The sequence below is a fragment of the Sphaerodactylus townsendi genome, linkage group LG04, assembly GCF_021028975.2.
Source record: "Sphaerodactylus townsendi isolate TG3544 linkage group LG04, MPM_Stown_v2.3, whole genome shotgun sequence".
In the NCBI taxonomy this organism is placed as follows: domain Eukaryota; kingdom Metazoa; phylum Chordata; class Lepidosauria; order Squamata; family Sphaerodactylidae; genus Sphaerodactylus; species Sphaerodactylus townsendi.
Genome location: NC_059428.1, coordinates 105,372,354 through 105,392,124, shown reverse-complemented (window position 1 = coordinate 105,392,124; position 19,771 = coordinate 105,372,354). Strand labels below are relative to the sequence as shown.

General features: G+C 40.3%; 1 long non-coding RNA gene across 1 annotated transcript; it reads right to left on the bottom strand.

The window, feature by feature from the left end:
* Window positions 1-1,060: 1,060 nt before the first annotated feature.
* LOC125430466 lies at window positions 1,061-18,101 on the bottom strand. Its single transcript, XR_007244173.1, has 4 exons — window positions 18,015-18,101; window positions 15,542-15,620; window positions 3,325-3,442; window positions 1,061-1,176 (listed from the first exon to the last, which is right to left on the bottom strand). It is a non-coding gene; the product is annotated as an uncharacterized LOC125430466 (long non-coding RNA).
* Window positions 18,102-19,771: the final 1,670 nt, after the last annotated feature.

Below are 19,771 nucleotides of genomic sequence, written 5' to 3'. Positions count from 1 at the left end.
AGTATCCCACGAACCCATATGCAACCCTCCCAAGAAGAGTGATGGGTCCCGATGATGTTAGGGACCCTATACAGCAGGGGGAGGATGAAAGCAGGGCACCCTCAGCGGCTGGTCTCTCCGAAGGCCCGGTGGAACAATTCGGTCTTGCAGGCCCTACGGAACTCTCCAAGGTCCCGCAGGGCCCGGACAGCTGGTGGTAGAGTGTTCCCCCCGGCCGGGGCCAGAGCCGTAACGGCCCTGGCCCGCGTGGAGGCCAGCCGCATCATTGAGGGGCCAGGGATCTCCAGTAAATTGGCCTCTGCTGAGCGCAGAGGTCGACTCGGGACATATGGGGTAATGCGGTCCCGAAGGTACGAGGGTCCCAGGCCGCGTAAGGCCTTAAAGGTCAACACCAACACCTTGAAGATGATTCGGAACTCCACTGGGAGCCAATGCAGTTGGTGCAACACAGGCTGGATATGATCCCAGATGGCACTGCCTGTGAGCAGACGTGCAGCTGCATTTTGGACCAGTTTTAGCTTCCGAATCAGACGCAAGGGAAGGCCCGCGTAGAGCGAGTTACAATAGTCTAGCCTGGAGGTGACCGTTGCATGGATCACAGTGGCTAGGTCAGCGTTGGAGAGGAAGGGAGCCAGCATGATACAAGGTTGAGCTTAGCAAAAACATTAGGTATTATTCCTAACCACACAGGACTTTCAAAAGAAATTTAGCTACAACTTCAGGTATCTTGACTTCAGTGCTATTGAGCAAATGAACCATTTTAACATCAGATAGTGTCTCAAACCCAACCAGGAATAATGCAGCAAAGGGCCGGCCAGGAGGCACTTTATTTGCATCCATTTTCCTTTAAAAAAAATAATAATCATGGCTTGGTTCTGCATAGCTATGCAGGTGCAGATGGTCATATCATGGGACATCAGCATGGCTGTGGAGGTTCATTTGTGCATGTCTGCATAGCTATGCGTGTGTGGGAAGTAATTTTTTAAAAAGAGACACGTCTCCGTGCGGCGCCGTGACAACAACCCAGGTTGTTTTCATGGGCTCCAATACCTACCTGCACAGATGCATGTGAATGCAAAAGCAGGAAAACAGGTTCCTTTATCCCGACTGCAACCCATTATTCATTTGCTATGTGAAAGGGACCTCCAAGGGAACAGACAGAAACTCCTCCCAGTTCTGAAAACAAATAAACATTTAACCAGAGATGATTATAGGTAGGGCCTATTTACCCGTGGGTAAATGAGGAGATTTATATGAACTCGGACAAATGGTCCTTCTCTAGCTCAAACTGACTGTAATGTCCACTACATTCTGAGCATGTGCTCCATCACTGAGCTATGAATAGTCTTATGCTTGTATCAAAGACTGAGATTAACCACAGGAAAAGAAACAAAACATTTCATTCTGCCTTTGGTCCTGTAACTAAGAGACAATGTGGTGTGGGGGGGGGGGGATCACATATGGAGATGAATGAGAATGTTAATCAATTCTCATACACACTGTGAAGAAATGTATAAGCTGAATGAGATGAGGCACAATTTCAATCCTTCATCAAAAACTGCATAAATTTAAGCTGGAGTCTTGCCAGTTCTTGCTGTTACTACTTTTTAACCAAAGAGTATAAATGGACAGATAAAGTGGAGGAGTTCTATAATTCTCCGATAACATTGTGCCTGCAGGATGCTAGAGATAAGTGGCAGTGGCTTCATTAACATAACATGACAATGCCAAATTAATTCTAATTACCCTGATCACTGAGTATTTAAATGAAAATGAAGACATTAAAGGTAACTAATTACTGAGAAGGGCATTTCTTTGGATGAATTATGAGGAGGTTTAAACAAAGACAGTGTAAAACAAAGGGCCTCCACTGCCCAACAGTTTGTCAGTTTATTTGCAGTGACTTCACCAGAGGAAATTTGTTTCTCAGAAAACACGAAACATCAGGACCCTTTTTTTTCACAGCTAATTGCATATTTGTATTGCATTTCTATCAAATATAATAGTTTGACTAATCACAACATAACTTCTGAGCCATTATCATTATATTAACAGGCTCAATGGTCACAGGTCATAAAGTGGCTGGTTTCGCCGTGGGCGAATCTGAGAGAGAGAAAGAGAGAAAATGTGCAATAGAAATTTATGAGATCACAGTCCTATAATTGTTTTACACATGAAGAGATTTGCTAAAGCTTTGGGAAACGAACATGTTGTTTACTCTTTGTGGGCAAACTGTAAACATTGCACACTCAGTGTGTGCCCCTTGTCAGGACTTGCAGGTTCCAAATACTCAAGTAATGGGGTTTTTCCAGAATGATTTAAATGAGAAAACTTTCCAATTGAAATTTAAATAATGTTATCAGAGGAGGAAAATAGACCATATACAAGCCTGTACCATGTACAAGTACTGGGGTTAAGGTAGCCAGATTCCCCCTATCCATCAGCAGGGGATAAGGGGAAGGGTTGCCAGCTCCAGGTTGGGAAACTACTGGAGACTGGAGGATGAAGCCGGGGAAGAACAGGGACTTCAGCGGGGTACAATGCTATAAAGTCCACCCTACAAAGCATCTTTTCTCTTCAGGGAAAATAATCTCTGTAATCTAGAGATGAGCTGTAATTTCGGATCCCATCTGGAGACTGACATCCCTAACTGGGATTTGTCCAGAACTTCATATCCCACATTTAGCCCATCTACCATGATTGATCTGTAGGCAGGACCTGACAACTATAGATAAACAGACGAAGTGGAAAATTTCCCATAAGTAAATATAGCACTGGAAAATATTCTAGCTTGGAACATTTGAAATCCCTGCATACACACATCCTCAACTCATACTAAAGCCTGCCTCACTGAATGGCCCAAAGTGTTCCTTTTTCACATATGCACACACATCCCTCCACCCTGAGCAGCTGGGCAGTTCGCAATGGAAGTTGCTATAGGGAAATCAAAGACTGACCTTAAAGCATTTACAGACAAGGTGTCTTTCTGTACAGCTGTCACCACATAACCAAAAATCTCCATAGACAATGTCAGGTGATCAGGGTGCTCAGAATTCAAACTGGTAATTTCCAGCTAGTGGGAAATGGCAGTTCTTATAACAGCAAGCATAAGGACAGTGCCTACCATTATGTCACAGGTACTGCTTACAAAGAAACACAGTGTAGCAGTTAAATTAGACTAGGAACTGGACAACTTGGGTTCAAATAATCACTCCACGGTGAGGCTCACTAGGTGACCTTGGGCTAGTCACTTTCTCTCTGTTTCAACCCAGCCTACTTCAAATGATAGTAGTGAAAATAAAATGAAGGAAAGGAGAATCATACTTGCAATTATTTGTGATGTTCAGTTGTGGTCTCCTTCACTAACAGAGGATTGCTTTCTTCCATTAATAAAACCTTAGGTGTGACTTAATCCTGGTCAAAAACTTCCATCTTCAATCTTCTTCATGTGTCATATAAGGGAAAAAAGGAGGGGATGCATAAAGTTGGCAATTAATAATGTTTGTGTCTATCACAAATTGAGATTTGTCCATGAAATCTGAATTGAAGTGAGATATGCGAGAACTCTGAAATAAATACTTACGAATCTTACTCCTAACACTCGGCCCTATTAATAGGGAGTCATTTTATACTTCTTATCACAAAATGCTACGCAATAAGGACAGGGGTGTGAGCGCTATCAATTTCCAAGATTTCCTGTCAACTTTTTTTAACCATTCAGAGCTGCATTTGCTACTTCCTAATCTAACTAGTGAACATAGTAAATAATATTGCTCATATTGTTCTATGATCAATAACAAATTTGATGGACTGGTTGGAACATGTATGGTTTTATAATTTTTTACATGTTTGTTTCATTTTATAAGTACCATTGAATCCCTAGTGGGGAGAAAAGCAGGATAAAATTATTTTAAAATCAATAAAATGCATTTTAAAAGATTCCATATGGTTAATTGTTTCAACCCTTGCAGTATTATATCCAACTACCAATAATGTCTCTGTTTACTTGACAATTATTCCCAAAGATATCAATTTTTACTTGGCAATTATCCCCAGTGATAGTCACGCCATTTACATTGAAGTAAGCATGCTTTGGCTCGCTTTCTTTTTCCAAAGGTTACAAGTACCTAACCCACTGGATTTGCAGGATAATAGTATCTCACGCCAGAGGCATTTTCCACTTTCTAATTTGACTTAGTTGTTACTCTCTTTCCATGATATCCCCCTTTCCTTAAGTAGCAGTCATTTTTTTTAAAAAAAAAGTCTTTTTCCCAGTCGCACCCACCGGCATAGTTCAGATTGCTTCAAGGAAATGAGAGAGGGAGAAAGATTCTAACAGATGGGCAGCCTGTATGCTTCCATTCCCTGTTGCAATGGACAGAAAACATGTACATGACCTTCACAAGCAATTGCACCTGGTCTGCAACAGCCAGCCTGCTAATGGTGTGTGTCTGGGGCTCACTTTCAGTGCTGGCTTTTCCCCATAATTACTTGCCAGAGTGATATACTGCTAAAAACTTCAAGCAAGACTTTAAATGACAATGAATCTACAGAAATGTATATAATGGTGGGCTGGCAAGATTTAGATGGTCTACTTGGCAGATTAATCAACTAAAGCTATAGCTGATTAATTGGAGGAAACATTTGTTATAAGTGGGGTTGAGCATTGTATTTGTTTCGAATTGTTTTGAGTCTTGTATATTACTGTGAAAGGGAGCACCGCCAACAACAAAAGAATGGATTGTACCCTATTGTTAATTTTTAGAAATGGAAGGGCACTTAAGTCTGTGGGAAAGAATTCTTTCTTCTCACTGAAGCTTCCACATTTCTGCCTATGCTGTTTATGAGGATCTGCTGCCCCCATTGAGGAACAAAATGGAGGGGGGCTTAGTTGGCTCAGCAGGAGGAGAAAATGCCACTCTAAAAACTCCGTTGTGCTACTGGATCTTGTAGGATACACGGTAGTATTACAGATGACCTTTCCTTTTAATAATTACCAATAGTTTTTATTTATTAAATTACAAGTAATCTCTCTTGGGTTCTGATAACAAGAACATTTATTTAAATGAAATAGATTAATTAATTGGAGATTAATCAGCCAAGCGATTTTAATTGGTTAGGCAACATTAATTTATTGAATAATTTCTTTATGAATCCTGACATGGCATATTGTGTCTCGCCTTGCTTGTCAGTTTTTGTCTGAAGCAGAAGTCTACAAGACAACTTCCATGGGAGTAAGGTTCTAATGAAATCTTCACCATTGTAGTTTTTGCTACCCTTAAAATCTCAACATACAAATGAAGTTCACTTGTTAAAAACCAAGGATAGTATAAACATGGTGCACCGAACAATTCACATGTCTACATACTTCCAGTTCATTGTGACCCTGAAAGGACAATATAAGCCTACATACTATTTTACTAGAAATTGACTATGATTTAGAACAAAATGTTAATATTTGTAAAAAGGAAAGATGTCTGCAAAATGTTGTGTTTCATCAGAGCTATAGAATGTTGGAGGGAATCACTCTCTATGTTTATGCATTTTTTGAGATTATTTGTCAGTGTTCTCCTGAGGCCATAATTGGTTCATTTACGTTGCAGAATCCCTGACCAGGGTGACCCACGCTTGCTTGATATTAACATATCTTAGAAATTAATTAGGGCCATATCACATTAGTAATTTAATGGGAGATCATCAAGGGAGTTTTACATGATAATGATAAATCCATGCATGCAAATAAGGCATCAAATATGTGAAATGGGCTACCAACTCAAAGGTATCTAGATGCTGATGGAATTGAAGGGGGTGCCCAAACACCTCCTCATTTGTGGCTCCATTTGGTTTAGGGGTAGTCCTGCATGAAAATGTATATCTATATATGACATAATGTGTAGGTAATAATGAACATGGGCATGAGAGTATATATTTCAACCCCAGTTGCCTTCAGAATGTCATTATGCATGCCATTTCAAAGTTACCAAGAGTTATATTTCTCAAAACGGGTACAAAAATTTGCCTCAACAAAAACTGAAATAAATGTAGAAGTTTGTTCCTAAGCCAACAATAAACGAATTTTGGAAGAAGTCCACAATCTTGATAGCGAGGCCTCTCAGGTGGTTTCACACAACATCTTGATTGCCAGAAGAAACGCAAAATTTAAAGTGAATTTGAAAGGAAACCATTGAGGAAGTAGAGAAGTATTTTAATAAAAGAGGCAAAATGTCTCAGGGAAATTTCACATAACTGTACGTGCTATATAGATGAGGCCAAGTCAGAGATTATATTACTGATGTACATTTGAAAGCAAGAAAATATACCAGCATGAACACTTACCGTATATACTCATGTATAAGTCAAATTTTTCAGCACGTTTTTAATGCTGAAAAAGCTCCTCTCGACTTATATGCGGGTCATTAAATTTTTTGTGTGTTTTTACTTTGCCGGCCCAAAGCAGGAAGGCGTGCAGTTTTTTTATGCTTCAGAGGCAATTCAAAATTCCTAGTGAGTACCCTCAGAGGACTCTCCTGATGAGACCAGCCAAGTTTGGTAAAGTTTGGTTCAGGGGGTCCAAAGTTATGGACCCCCCCAAAAGGAGGTGTGCCCCCATTCCCCATTGTTTTCAATGGGAGTTTATTAGTAGATGGGGCTGCAGCCTTTTTTGAGGGGTCCATAACTTTTTGGACCCTCTGAATAAACTTCACTGTAAACTGATGGCTGGTCCTCGCTACTCAGGAGAGTCTCCCCTTTTATGATAAACTCAGCCAGGTTTAGGGCAGGAAGTTTGGGTCAAGGGGATCCAAGTTATTGACCCCCCAAAGGGATACCCCATCCCCCATTGTTTACAATGGGAAGCTAAGCTTAGTAGATTTTTTCTATTTCTGATAATATCCCTCTTAAAATCTAAGTTGGGTTACATTTTGGACATGTACAGATGATGATGAGGAATCCAGTTTTGAAGGATTTTAACTCTTGTGTTTTAGCTTGCTGTTGCTTTGGATTGAGCTAATGGGTCTTTGGTACTTTTAAAGTTATTGTTGATACCATATTGTTCTTGTTGACCCTCTTTTCCACTTACAGAGCCAGTTTACTGTTTTTCTTTGAAATAAATATTCAAAAACATTTAACCTACTGATGCCTCAATTGATGCTGCATTTCCCACCCTCAACTTATACGCGAGTCAATAAGTTTTCCCAGTTTTTTGTGGTAAAATTAGGTGCCTCGACTTATATGCGGGTCGACTTATACACGAGTATATATGGTATATGTCTTTTAAAAAATTGCACCCACTTTTTGCACACATGTGAACATGCATGCAAAAAAATGAAATAAACTGCATGGGACTCAGGACTGGGATTTCTTGTGTCTGCAAATGAAGGCTTAAGATGGGAGTTGTTAAGAACCAGGTCTCTGATGTTCATAGTGAATATGCCCACTTATGGGGGCTTCCAGTTTCCTCTCAAGGAGGAAGAAACCTTATGCATACATCACAAAATAGTTTTTGTTTTAGTTGAGAAAATATAATCTTGAAGATTGTGACCACTAAAAAATCATTCCTGCATAATCAAAATGTACCTGCAGCACAATTCCTTTCCCTAAAGTTGCTTAGCATTTCAAAAGTTCAGCCTGATTTAAACCCTGAAGAGGAAACAAATGGATTAATTTCGCTCTTGAAATGAAATTATCGACCAGACAGAGGATAACTGTCTCCCAGGTACATAATACCAGGGTTTATTTTTGGTTTTGTTTTTCTAAGAAAGGTCTCATAGTGTCTGTAGATGGCAGATATCTCGTGTCCCTTTCTTTCATGATCAGTGTAACATAAGTAATGGCCTCTGAGGTAAAATCTGTTAGCATTATTAACATTGTTTCATTATCTTCCAAGGTCTCACAAAAACAAATCTTTCTACTGCTTTTCCAAGCCCCCAAAATCCAGCTTTAGGAAATCATGTAATGGTTCTAAAAGATAATTTTGTAGTGCATTTCTGAAAGATGGTCCTATCTCATGGAACTGAGAGCTGGTATAATACACCTAAGTATGGCCCTCTCTGTACAAATCTCCTAAAACATTTGTAAAACATTTTCTGTTTTGTCTGCACTTACCCCCTGGAAATGATTCCTGGCCACCATTTTGTGATCCCCCTCCCCCTTTTGAGTTCTATGTTGAATCAATATTTCAATGCTTTATAGTCTCATGCTACATTCTATTCTGCTCATATACTCATTGCCTTGAAGATACCTGCCCCACCCCCGCAAATAAAAGAACCAACAGAGAAATGCTGCAAATAAACAAGTGAAATGTTGAAGAGGAAGTTCAGGGAAGCAGAGAAGTGTAGGAAACATAGTCAATACATCACACAGTGACTGAAGATGTTTTGAAAACATTTCAGCCAGAAAATTGTTTTAAAAGGGGACTCATTTAAAATGTTTTGAGGCCAGAAATAAAGTGTCTTAAGGTAAAAACAATGTTGAACTCTCTGGAGGAAACATTTTATTTCCTGTCTCAGAACATTTTAAAATGAATTGTGCAGAAAGGGACTATGTCTTCTGGCATTTTACTGATGAAATTTTATTGGGAAGGGGGATTAGCTATCACAAGTTTTGTGCAGGGATGATTTTATGTTCATGAAACATAGTTCAAAATTTGAACTTACCTTGTTTACAGTATCTGTTCATTGTCAAATGAATATTCCTTACAGTTTCAACAGCGACTGGCAATTCCCTCACAAACTCAACAGCGACTGAAAATTTGAATTGTCAGGATCTTCACAGTTATGGAAATATTCAGTATGGAGCCTGACAGAGTTAGCCACTTACAATGCACATTCACAATAGGTATCTTTATTACTTAGGCAGGCATATATAGTTTTAAATCAGCTACAGGTTTTTGTATTAGCTTTGTAGTTGGGCTTGTGTGGCTAGGGCTTTGGAAACCAGTGATTCTTCTCATTTAAATGTATTCATTTTGCTGGCACAGGATCAGACAGCTAGCAGGCGGGCAACATGGACAAAGTTGGAAAGGCAAGCGATAATGGTCTCCAGCAGAATTGAGATAATTATAGAAGTATTTTAAATGTTAATATATACATTTTTGTCACATCTTAAATGGATAGGGGGAGGGGCAGCTAGAGGGAAAATGTTTGAGGATATGGATATATAAACCATTTACAATTGGACTTTAAAGGTATGGTCCAACTGAGTTAACCTGACAAAATGGACAAAGAGTGTGTGTGTGTGTGTGTGTGTGTGTGTGTGTGTGTGAGTGAGTGAGTGAGAGAGAGAGAGAGAGAGAGAGAGAGAGAGAGAGAGAGAGAGATGTGATGCTTTTCCTCTTCCCCAAACAAGAGTGAACACTTCATCTGTAAGTCATAAATATACCAATATGTTTGCTGGATGGATGAACAGGAAGACAATGGGATAATGTGCTTGTGCAAAGTTACTGGATTCAAATGCTCCCATAAATGTACCGCCCGGCCCCCCCCCCCCACGACCACTAACAGGATTGAAATGCTTTTTTTAAAAAAGAAATTGCTTTTCCAACATGTAAGAATAACAGATGAGAAATGTGAAAACCAGTGTAAAAAATTATATGCATGAAATATTTGTGATCTAAAATGAACATTTTTAAGCATTTGAGGGCCTACTTGAAGTGTGCAAATAAATTCCAATCTCAATAGAGGGGTGATTAAGGATTTATTTGAACACCTCACAATTACTTTGTGGAACTTATTTATGGAACCACTTTTTAGAACTCCCCCCTCTCCTTGACAAAGATTATTGCTAGGCTTTCTCTCACACATTCAAAGAAATACAAAATGCTTTCACATCCTGCATGTGAGTTCCCAAAGGCACCTGGTGGGCCACTGCGAGTAGCAGAGAGCTGGACTAGATGGACTCTGGTCTGATCCAGCTGGCTTGTTCTTATGTTCTTAAAATTTAAAAGACAAGGAGTGGAAAAAAAGACTGTGCCAAAAATTAGAAAGGGAAAATTCCCCTAGAAAATAAGATTGAGGGATCGATTCCACAAAGCAAATGTATAATGGGTTGCAGCAGAGGGGTATCTAGGGAAAATGGAGCTTGAGGCAAAATCTGAGGTCCCCCCCCCCCCAGCTCTATTTCCATAGATATGGGGAAAGGGAGAGAGTGTTCAAGCTGTCTGCAAATTTCACGGAGGAGTGGCAGGTTGGTGATGGTGGCCAGGTCTACCACCTGAAGCCAGCGAGGTGCCCAGGTTTACTGCCCAAAGCTGGCACTGGCACCCAGGTCTACTGCCCAGAGCCAGCGAGTGCGGCCCAGGCCTGCCCGCCCCTGATTAGATGGCATGCACCCAGGGACATATGACCCATGGTATCTTATTTACAAGTGATACCCCTGGGTTGCAGTCATTATAAATCAATCCATTTTCCTTTTGATTGTTAACATGCATGCCCTACAGGCAGCGATTGAAGCCCATGGAAACAATCCGGGTTGCTTTTGCCCCTTTGCATGGAGAAGCTTCTATTTTTTTAATTTTCTGCAACACATGCATGGCTGTACAGGCATACAGAAATGAACCCCTGCAGCCATGCCAATTGTCTCACAATACGATCAGCTGCACCTGCATAGCTGCACGTGTGCAACATGCAAAATAAAAAGGGGAAAAAGAGTCTCCCTGCAACAGCAGGGCAATGGCAGGTGGCCTCTTCCTGACTGTGGATGGCGCAGTTGAAGGGAGGGAAATAATGCCTTCTGCCTAGCTATTTGAGCTGGAGAAGCTCCAACCCAAGATTTTGTAAAAGGATCACTGGTGTAGTGATTTTTGAAAATCCAGAGTTGAGGAAATAAAACAGGGCAGATTTGTTTTGGGAACGGGATCTGTGCGAAGCCCCCTTCCCAACCCAACCCCCCCCCCGGTTTGTATGGCATCTCACACCCATTGTATTTGCCCTGTGCAGAATCCACCAGTGAGAGAATGACAGAGAGAGTACATTAATCAATGATTCTCTCACTTTACCCATTGCTTGAAAAAAAATGTTGCCTGACATGCAGCAAGAGAGCCCTTGCTAGGTTTTCCAATTAAGCAGAAAGTTAAAGTCAGTGACTTCAGATTCATAAAAAAGTTTCTAGCTGCCACCAAACCCCCAAAATTTCAATTGCTAGTCAAGACAATCAGCACTTGTGCAAGCAAAAGAAGTGAGCAAAATATAGTCAGTGGGCTCCCAGGCTTTCTCAGAATTCAAGAGCGCCCCATACCCAAGGAATTCAGTGCTCCACTGGCCCCTGCCCTTGGCAGACTTTCCAATAAGACTATGCAAATTGCACAGTTGAATACACAGGTGTTGTGAGGAAATAGTTGTTGTTAATTCAAACTGTACTTCCACACCATCCCCAAGATTGCAAGCCCAACCAGCAGCCCCAAAGGGTACTTGAGAAGTGTATGAATGGGGCCAGTGTAATGAAACGTAATATGCCAGAAAGAAAAGGCGGATTGATGGGTACATTCTTATATGGTACCGTGAAATAAAATGAGATTTAGCACTATAATTTGGCAAGAATCAAGACAAGCCAAAATGAATCAGCGAGATAAGTGAAAGCACTGCAAAAGCTTGCTCAGAGTTTCAAAAACAGGATATTATTCATGATCTGGAAGAAAAGGCTTATTCAATTCATCCCTATAATTCGCTGATCATTTAGGCTTCAACTTTATCTCATAATCTTACAGTTCATAGCACAGGAGTAATCATCTTGCTCTTGTTTTAATGAAGAGTACAAGAGAGGTGTGGAACTAATCAAGAAGAAATTCCATATCTTCTGCCTCATCCTGTAAAAGCATCATTTTCATAATGAAACCATCTTATTACGAAGTGAGGCAAGGTTAAAACAAGGCACTTCCTGCATACTGTACCATTAGCATTTGGAGGTAATACAATGCCTCTTCCTCTTCTCTATCGAACGATCAAGAAAACCTTTAGAGGAATGGTTACTGAATAGGAATAGATCAAATGACCATAAAAGATGGAACTCTGAATTGCATAGTTTTATGTGATTGTGACACCTCTCAAAACTCTGCATTGTTTTAATGCTCGATATAATTCTCTTGTAATGCTAATTGATCCAAGGCTTATTTTGCAATTTCCATTTTGAGATTTGCTGTGAATATATTGATAATATTCAAAATAGCTGGGAGGTTATCCCCAGCTAATCAGAGGCCATTTTTTGTTCTCAGGTATCTGATACTCTGGTGGTCGCCCTTCCCCACCATGCAGGTAGACTCTTTTCCCACTTCCAAACCCTGTATTTCCTCTTAAAGTACAAGAGGCTAATGTTTGCACTATTTTTCACACTTACACTTGCACAAATACCCTTACACATGAAGAAATCTTCCAGAAGGTCTAAGCCTACTTTAAGTTTAAGGAGAAAGGCTGACCTTCTTCCAGCCTACAGAGTCTTCTGTTGGAGGAATAACTACTTCAGTTGGAGGAAATATCCGTAAGCTGGGAGAAGACTTTAAAGTTTGCTTTCTGGAGAAGGGGGACACAGAGTATTATATACAAGGTTACCAAGCTCCCAGTAAGGCCTGGAGATCTCCCGGAATTACCACTGATCTCCAGACTACAGAGACCAGCTTCCTTGAGGAAAAAAACAGCAACCCTACATATTTTTATTATTTTTATTTTATTAATTAGATTTTTATACCGCCTTATCCCCGAGGGGCTCCGGGCGGTGTACAACAATAAACATAATATAACATAAAATGGCTAAATCTTTAAAAGCAGTGATAAAACAGTAAAAGCTAAATCTCATAAATACAATACAAAAATACTAGCATAAATATAAATCGCGTCCAGCAGCTCCATATTCAGAATCCTCTCCCCAAGAGGGAGGAATGGCAGGTCCCAGATGTAGAGGGCCATGAGGTAGAGGGCCATGAAAGCGGGGGGGATATTGAACTCTATGAAGATATAACCTGCTAAGGACTTTCCTCTGCTCAACCTCCACCCTTTCCAGGCTGTAACCCCAAATCTCCAGCAATTTCTCAAACCTATTTGCATACGACCATCAAAGTACATTGTGATTGAAATGGTAATAAACCACATAAAGATCTCAACTCTAAGGCATTTTCAACCTATTTTTTTCTCAGTAGGGAAGACAACAGAGGCTTACACATTCACCAGATCTTCAGTTATGCTAACAGCAAAGTTGGAGAGTAGATATAGTAAGGTTCCATTATCAAAGAGGCTTTGTCTGTGCGCACTAAAGGAGGTAGAATCCATCGATCACATTCTATTTCTCTGTTTTCTGTATGAAGCAGTTTGAATTAAGCTTATCCATCCCATTATAAGTACGTTTATGGTGCAGCCAGAAACAATTTGCCAAAATATTTTAAGCCAACGGTCAGCCTCACATTTCTGTACAGATTGAGAAGTTCTGTGCTTGTGAGATTAAAGTTTGTCAAAATTTTACTGTAGGAAAAAATGTATGGGTATGTCAGTATACTAATTTTGAAGTGTTAAATGTTTTAGATATTGTTCTTTTAATACTAAACTGATGAGAAACTTCCATTCAATATTTAATGTGTGCCACTTTTAACATTTATTTTGTATGATTATTGTATTTGTATTCATACCTTACTGTATTCTGGTCAATGACTGTATAAATAAATAAGTGATATGAAATGAGACAATGGGGAATAAGAAAGGGAGTGGGGAATGAGAAAGGGATAGTAAGGGCTATGTGTGACAAATGAAACATGCTCTTGGGCCTGTTAGGATGACCCACAAAGTACTGCATAGAGAGTGCTTATGCAACTCTGCTCACTCTCCCCTCCTGCACAATTTTTGCCTTCTGCGTAGATATCTCCTTAATTAAAAACAACAACCAACAACAACATTCCAGATAAAACTGCTATAATTTGATTGCAGAGGGGACGAAGATGGAAAGGAAGTTGCATAAATGTTCTGTTCTGCGGCGCTTTGCCAAAAGACTGGTCAAGGTTCACAGATCTTTCCAGTGAACCTGGGGTGTTTCAAGTGAACCCAGGCAGTCAATGGTTTCGGATGGAAACACTGTGGTTTGACAGAACCCTGACCTATAATCAGGCAAAACTTAAGCCGTTTAGGAAGAGTTTAGTCTTCAGTTCTGTGGTTTGTTTGATCAGAAACCTCAAAGCAAATCTCAAGTGACCTGGAGCTTTAAAGTAGTTCATGCAGTACCAAACTGCTGGTTGTACAAGGGGAAAAGTCTGTTGTTTCTCCGGTTTCTGAATATACAGTAAAACTGACACTGTGGGCTGCTTGATACCCCAAATTTTGCAGCCTGGTAGTGTCAACCAATTACAAAATACACGCATACTCCATCAAATGTGAAGGATTAGTGGCTATAAAATTCAGTGAGCGTCCTTTTAAAACATGTCAAAGGGATACTCAAGAAAGGAGCAAAACGACCACTTCTGAGTATTATAAAAGGTGTGTAAAATATTAAGCACACATCTCTTACAATTTGATGCAGTGGTTGACATTTGTCATTTCTTATGATAAATAAGACCAGAACTGGACAACTGGTAGCCCCATAAGATGAATGCAGCTCAGCATGATGTTTTGAGAATTTTAGAATCTTTGATAATGCCTCTAGCTTTTTGGTCCCAGGTAGGCAGGATAAATGAATGAGTTGGACCCAACCAGCTTTTATTCTGGTGAGAACAGCAGGAAGAGTCTTCTCTGACCACCCCAAAAAGGCTATGGCGCAAATAATGGGACTCACATGGACAAAATCCATCAATCTCTGTTGCCCTGGGGCAAAGAACCAGACAAATATCAAATAAAAAACATACTTAGTTGGGTCCAGCCAATTTTTTCTATCAGTCCTGCCTCCTTGCTATGCACCCTGACTCATTGAGTGATCAGTTTTGAGTCTCAATGAGAAAAATGGACTGTAAATGAAGTAAGTAATCAGCAAATGATTAAAAAGCAATAAATTAATAAACATCAACAATGCCGAAATAATGTACAAGGCAGACCTCATTGGTAGCATAGTAGTTCTGCAAATATCTTTGCATTTCTCCCTTTTGTCAGGTAGAGAAATATGGGAAGACATTACTATGAGATCAGATTGAGGACTAATGTTTCCATTTCATATGGGGTCATTTTTGGTCTTAATTGATAGAAAGGATATCCTGCTGCAGGAGGATATTTACATTCCTGTCTTTCAATAATGCATGTTACTTATTAACAGTGTGAAACCAAAGCTTAAATTATCAGGAAATAATAAACTTCCTGCTTATTATTTTAACTCCCCTTCTCAAGAATATAATTGTCCTGGTTAAGCCTACTGTAGCATGAAACTGTAGACCAAGTATGGAATTGAACATATCTCTCCCCGCCTCCCCTCCCAAGCCTACATTCTTGCAATGTTTCTCTCTGGGCACTCTTTGGAGTAAAGTGGAAACAAACAGGGAAGTGTCCTGCTCTGTGATTAATGAACGTGTCAGAATACATGAAACAGCCAAAGCAACAGATTCAGGCCTGTTGAGAACATGAAAGAAAATGAAAAAAAAAATTCTTACTGTTGCCAACATCATCAAAAGCTCCGACAGCTAACGAAAGCCAGTGGTCCACATAGAGATAGCGCCCTGGTATTCACACCTGGAAAGAGATAAAGGGTCAAAAGGAAACGGGACACTTCTGTACCCTAACAGTGTTACATTTTGCAAACTCATGAATCACAAGGTAGTATGCATTAACATAAATGTCCTTTTTAGGGCTGTTGGATATCTCCCTCCAGGTACTAGTGATGCCACTCCAAGCAATATTGGAGATAATGAGATTGGTTGCAATCGGTATATTCTTTCAAGCAATTGAAAACTGTTAGGCAATAGTGCTTTGCAAATTGTCAAGAGGAGTGATAATTTATTTCATCTGTTCCTGATCATCACATGTGATGTACATGCACACTTATGCCATCACAACATGTAATGTGCACCCCATTATGCCAATAAGTGCAACCTGTGTAAGAAATTTGTCAGGTCTGAAATGGTACACCTAACTTCGAGGACTCTGAAACTGATAAACTACAAAAGGGTTAATCTTTGAGGGGGTTATAAATCACCCCAACCTTATTGCAACTAAGTTAATTAAAGTCATCAATTCCAGCCCTGATGGCAGAACCTCAAGGGAGGGCGTGGGCTACCCCTCTGAAAACCTTTCAGCATATTTAGATGTCCTAGCTAAGAATAGTTCACTAACTTGAAAACACTTATGTCCATATACATGTGGATCTACATGTTAAAAATTAATTTGCATAATTTATTTTAAATGAAGAATCCTCCTTTCCTTGGAACAGGATTTTGAAGTGCTCTACTCTGTTCTACTTTTTTCCTCTTTGGCACAAAATACTAAATCTGGATACAGTGACCGGGATCCAAAGAACCGCACAGCTGGTTCCTCACAGTTGAGAGGATTTTGGAGTTGTGTTTCTCACTCTCCACTGCCACGGCACATGGGAAAAGCCTTTGAAAAAGCAAGGGGAGTTATAAAAACAGTTTACAGGAGGACATGTGATGATTGACCGATCAAGGGGAAAAGAATACAAATACCTCTGGGGCTTGCCCAAAACTTTGGACGTGCCTGTGGGGATTTGTTTTGTTACCCTGTTCACCATCTTTCAAATATGTTTTTAAATGCTATTTTAAAAAAATGTAACAAGCTACAGGATGGACCCTGGATATTGGGAAGGCACAAGAGGTCTACCTCTCTATCCCCACTCTCTGTGAATATGAGATATTCACAAGTCTGTATAGTTCGCTGATACAGTGCACCCATCTACAAAGCTAATGTTTTTATCTATCTTCCAACCCTGGGTGATAAGGTTATTTTTCAGGATCAAAGGAATGTACACACACAAACTATTTTTAAGGGTAGGTTCAATTTTGGGTCTGTCAAGCATGACAGAATGTCACTTTAATCTGCCCATACAAAAGTCAGGATTCAAGGCAGTATGTTCAGGTTGCTGGCATATTATGCATTTTATTTCTTCCAACCATGCTGATAACACTAAAGGAAACAGGGGTTGTTGTTTTTAAAAGGATGGTTATCATCTTCCCGGTGCTATAAATAGGGTGAAAAGAATTTGTTCTTTGCCAATAAGCAACGTTTCCTGGATTTAAAAAATGGTTGTAACACACCTAAAGCATTGCTATTTTGTTTCTTTAGATTCTTAATCTGACTGAGCACTATTGAGTAGCTATAAACAGATGCTGTTACTGAGGTTTATATAAGCATATGAACTGATTCCTCTAATGTTTTACATGGCTATCATTGAGTGAAAAACTTTACAATTTTAATGGTAATCTGGCCAAGCTCCAGGCATCGTAAACTTTTACAAGTTTTTTTTGCTTTCTTATTTTAACTTCCTCCCCTAGATTTATGAAAGCTTTCAATCCTTTAAAAAAAATGTGTTCAAGTTGCAGGTATGCATATAATTTTAATTTGGCTGCAGAGTTATCTAACTAATGAACAATTAAACTATTTGAAGATATTTAAAGATATTTAAACCTAAGAAAGAGCATGCAAATATAACATTTTAAATACTGGAATTGTTTAAAGAAAAATGCAGTGGGATTGTTCTTATCTGTATCTGATGGGGGTGTTCCTTAAAAGCTTCTTTTGTTTCACATATTTTACATATCCTTTGTAACATTTTATAGAGCTGTTAAGAATAGCTCAAACTAAATATTATCCCAAAGCACCAACAGAAACCCCTCAATAAAAAAGGTTTATCCAAATTAATGAGACAATAAAAAGATAGCACGAGAAAGCAATGGGTATAGACGGCAGAATTAGAAAGAAAAGCAATAGCAATATAGTATTAGAAATTGTTCTAAGAACTGCAAAGTCTGTTCCTATGAGATAAACACTGAGGCCCTGACTCAGCAATTCGTTAGAGACACTATAATGCATACAAAGTACTCCTCTCTGAGAACTGACTGCCTCACTCATGCCTATTGAGATACATTCACATTCTTTGACTCTATCAGTTACCTCTGTTTAAAATAATGTGGAAGACAGACTGCATTCACAGAAGATCTGTGGTGGCAGAGCAGCGGATGGCATTGTGAGCTGTGCTGCAAACATAGAGATGACATCCTGCCTAGAAGGCTGAAGGCTAAAGATGGGCCGGCTCTCAACAGCACATGTTTTGCTCCTAACACGTATAGGTGAGACATTAAGAATTGAGAATCAGCATCGTATAGTGATCAGGTCAAGAGGTTCAGCTGTGGGACAAATTTTCCCCCAATCTGAACTTATCTACAACCTATCTGGACAGCTCTCTGCAAGCCTCCATTAGGATACAATACTAGGGTCGATTCCGAACAACATAATAATACCAGATACATTCGGCATTTTAAAATCCAGGTCTATTTTATCCTGGTTTCTCCCTTTGCATGGGTGCCTGTTTCTGTGAAGGAATTAAGTTAAGACCGGGAGGAAATATTCCAATTTCTTTCACATGAGCCCAGCTTTTTTGTTTTTACAAAGCAGATGCAGCCATGCTGCATTCTGATTGGCTTCCCCCCCCTCCCAGGCAAAGCTTCTGATTGGCACATCCACAACAATTGTGGGAAAACCACAAAGGACATCCCCACCCCTTTTCTCCAGCTTTGGAAAGAAGATGGTGCAGTGAGCAACACGGCAAGCATGTTGTGCTACACAAAGTAAAAACTTTTGACCATTACTGGTCACAGCCACATTTAAAGATGTGCAAGAAACCACAGCACAAGATCCCCTCCATGATATATCAAATGACATTTGACTGATCTTTGGGGCTGTGATGGGGTGCTTGAGAGCATCCTGCCACCCATTGGGAACATGAGCCCGGAACTGCAGGGCTGGGGTCTCCGGGCTGTGGCTCGGCTAGGGAAAGTCCTCATGCTTTCCCATTTGGGCTTGCTTGCCTGGCTCCTGGAAGAGCTGTCCAAGGGCAGAAAACTTGAGGAACGTTTCAGAAAGGGCAGACTGCCACACTGGTCGACAGCTCAGCAGAAATGAAACTAACATGATGTTGGGCAGGGAGATCAGGTGGCAGGGCAGGAAAAATAAATCAATTTTGCTCCTGTGGTGTTCCCACGGAAGCGAGTTCAAAACAGGATTTTAGGAAAAAGATCATGATTTTAGTGGTTTTTGAAAACTCCCAGATGAGGGAAATATCGTGGACAAACCTGCTTTAGGACTGGAAACCGTGCAATCTTCTTGGCCAAACTGGGATATTTCCCTTGCTCAACCCAGGATATTTGGACCGTGTGTAATTGACCTAGGATTGCTAGAAGAGTAACTGAGAAAGTGTATGCAAAGCAGGCTTGCCAGGTCTTGCACTTGGTGAGAGAATTCATGCCCCGGACCCAGGCCCTGCCATTTCCACTGCTGCCTGGTAAAGCAGCAGGAGCAAAAGGGCAGGATCAGCATAGTGACATCACTTCTGGTGTAAATTCAGAAATTATATCATTGTGTTGGCACTATGCTGTAGGATTCACCCAGCTCCTTCACACAAGAACTGACACTGTGGTTGTTAGATAGGGGCAGAAATGGCCCTGGAAAAGGGCTACACCACTTCCCACTACCAGTGTCCCTCATACTGCTATGCCCCCCTCACCTGATGCAGGGCTGCAGAACCAGCAGAATAGAAGAGAGGCACTCCTCTTCACTGGCAACAGTGGGCCTGAGCTGGGAGGGCAAGGTTGGGTGCCACAGGGTAAATCCAGGTGCTGTCATTCTCCTCCTTACTGGCCCCCTGGTCAGGT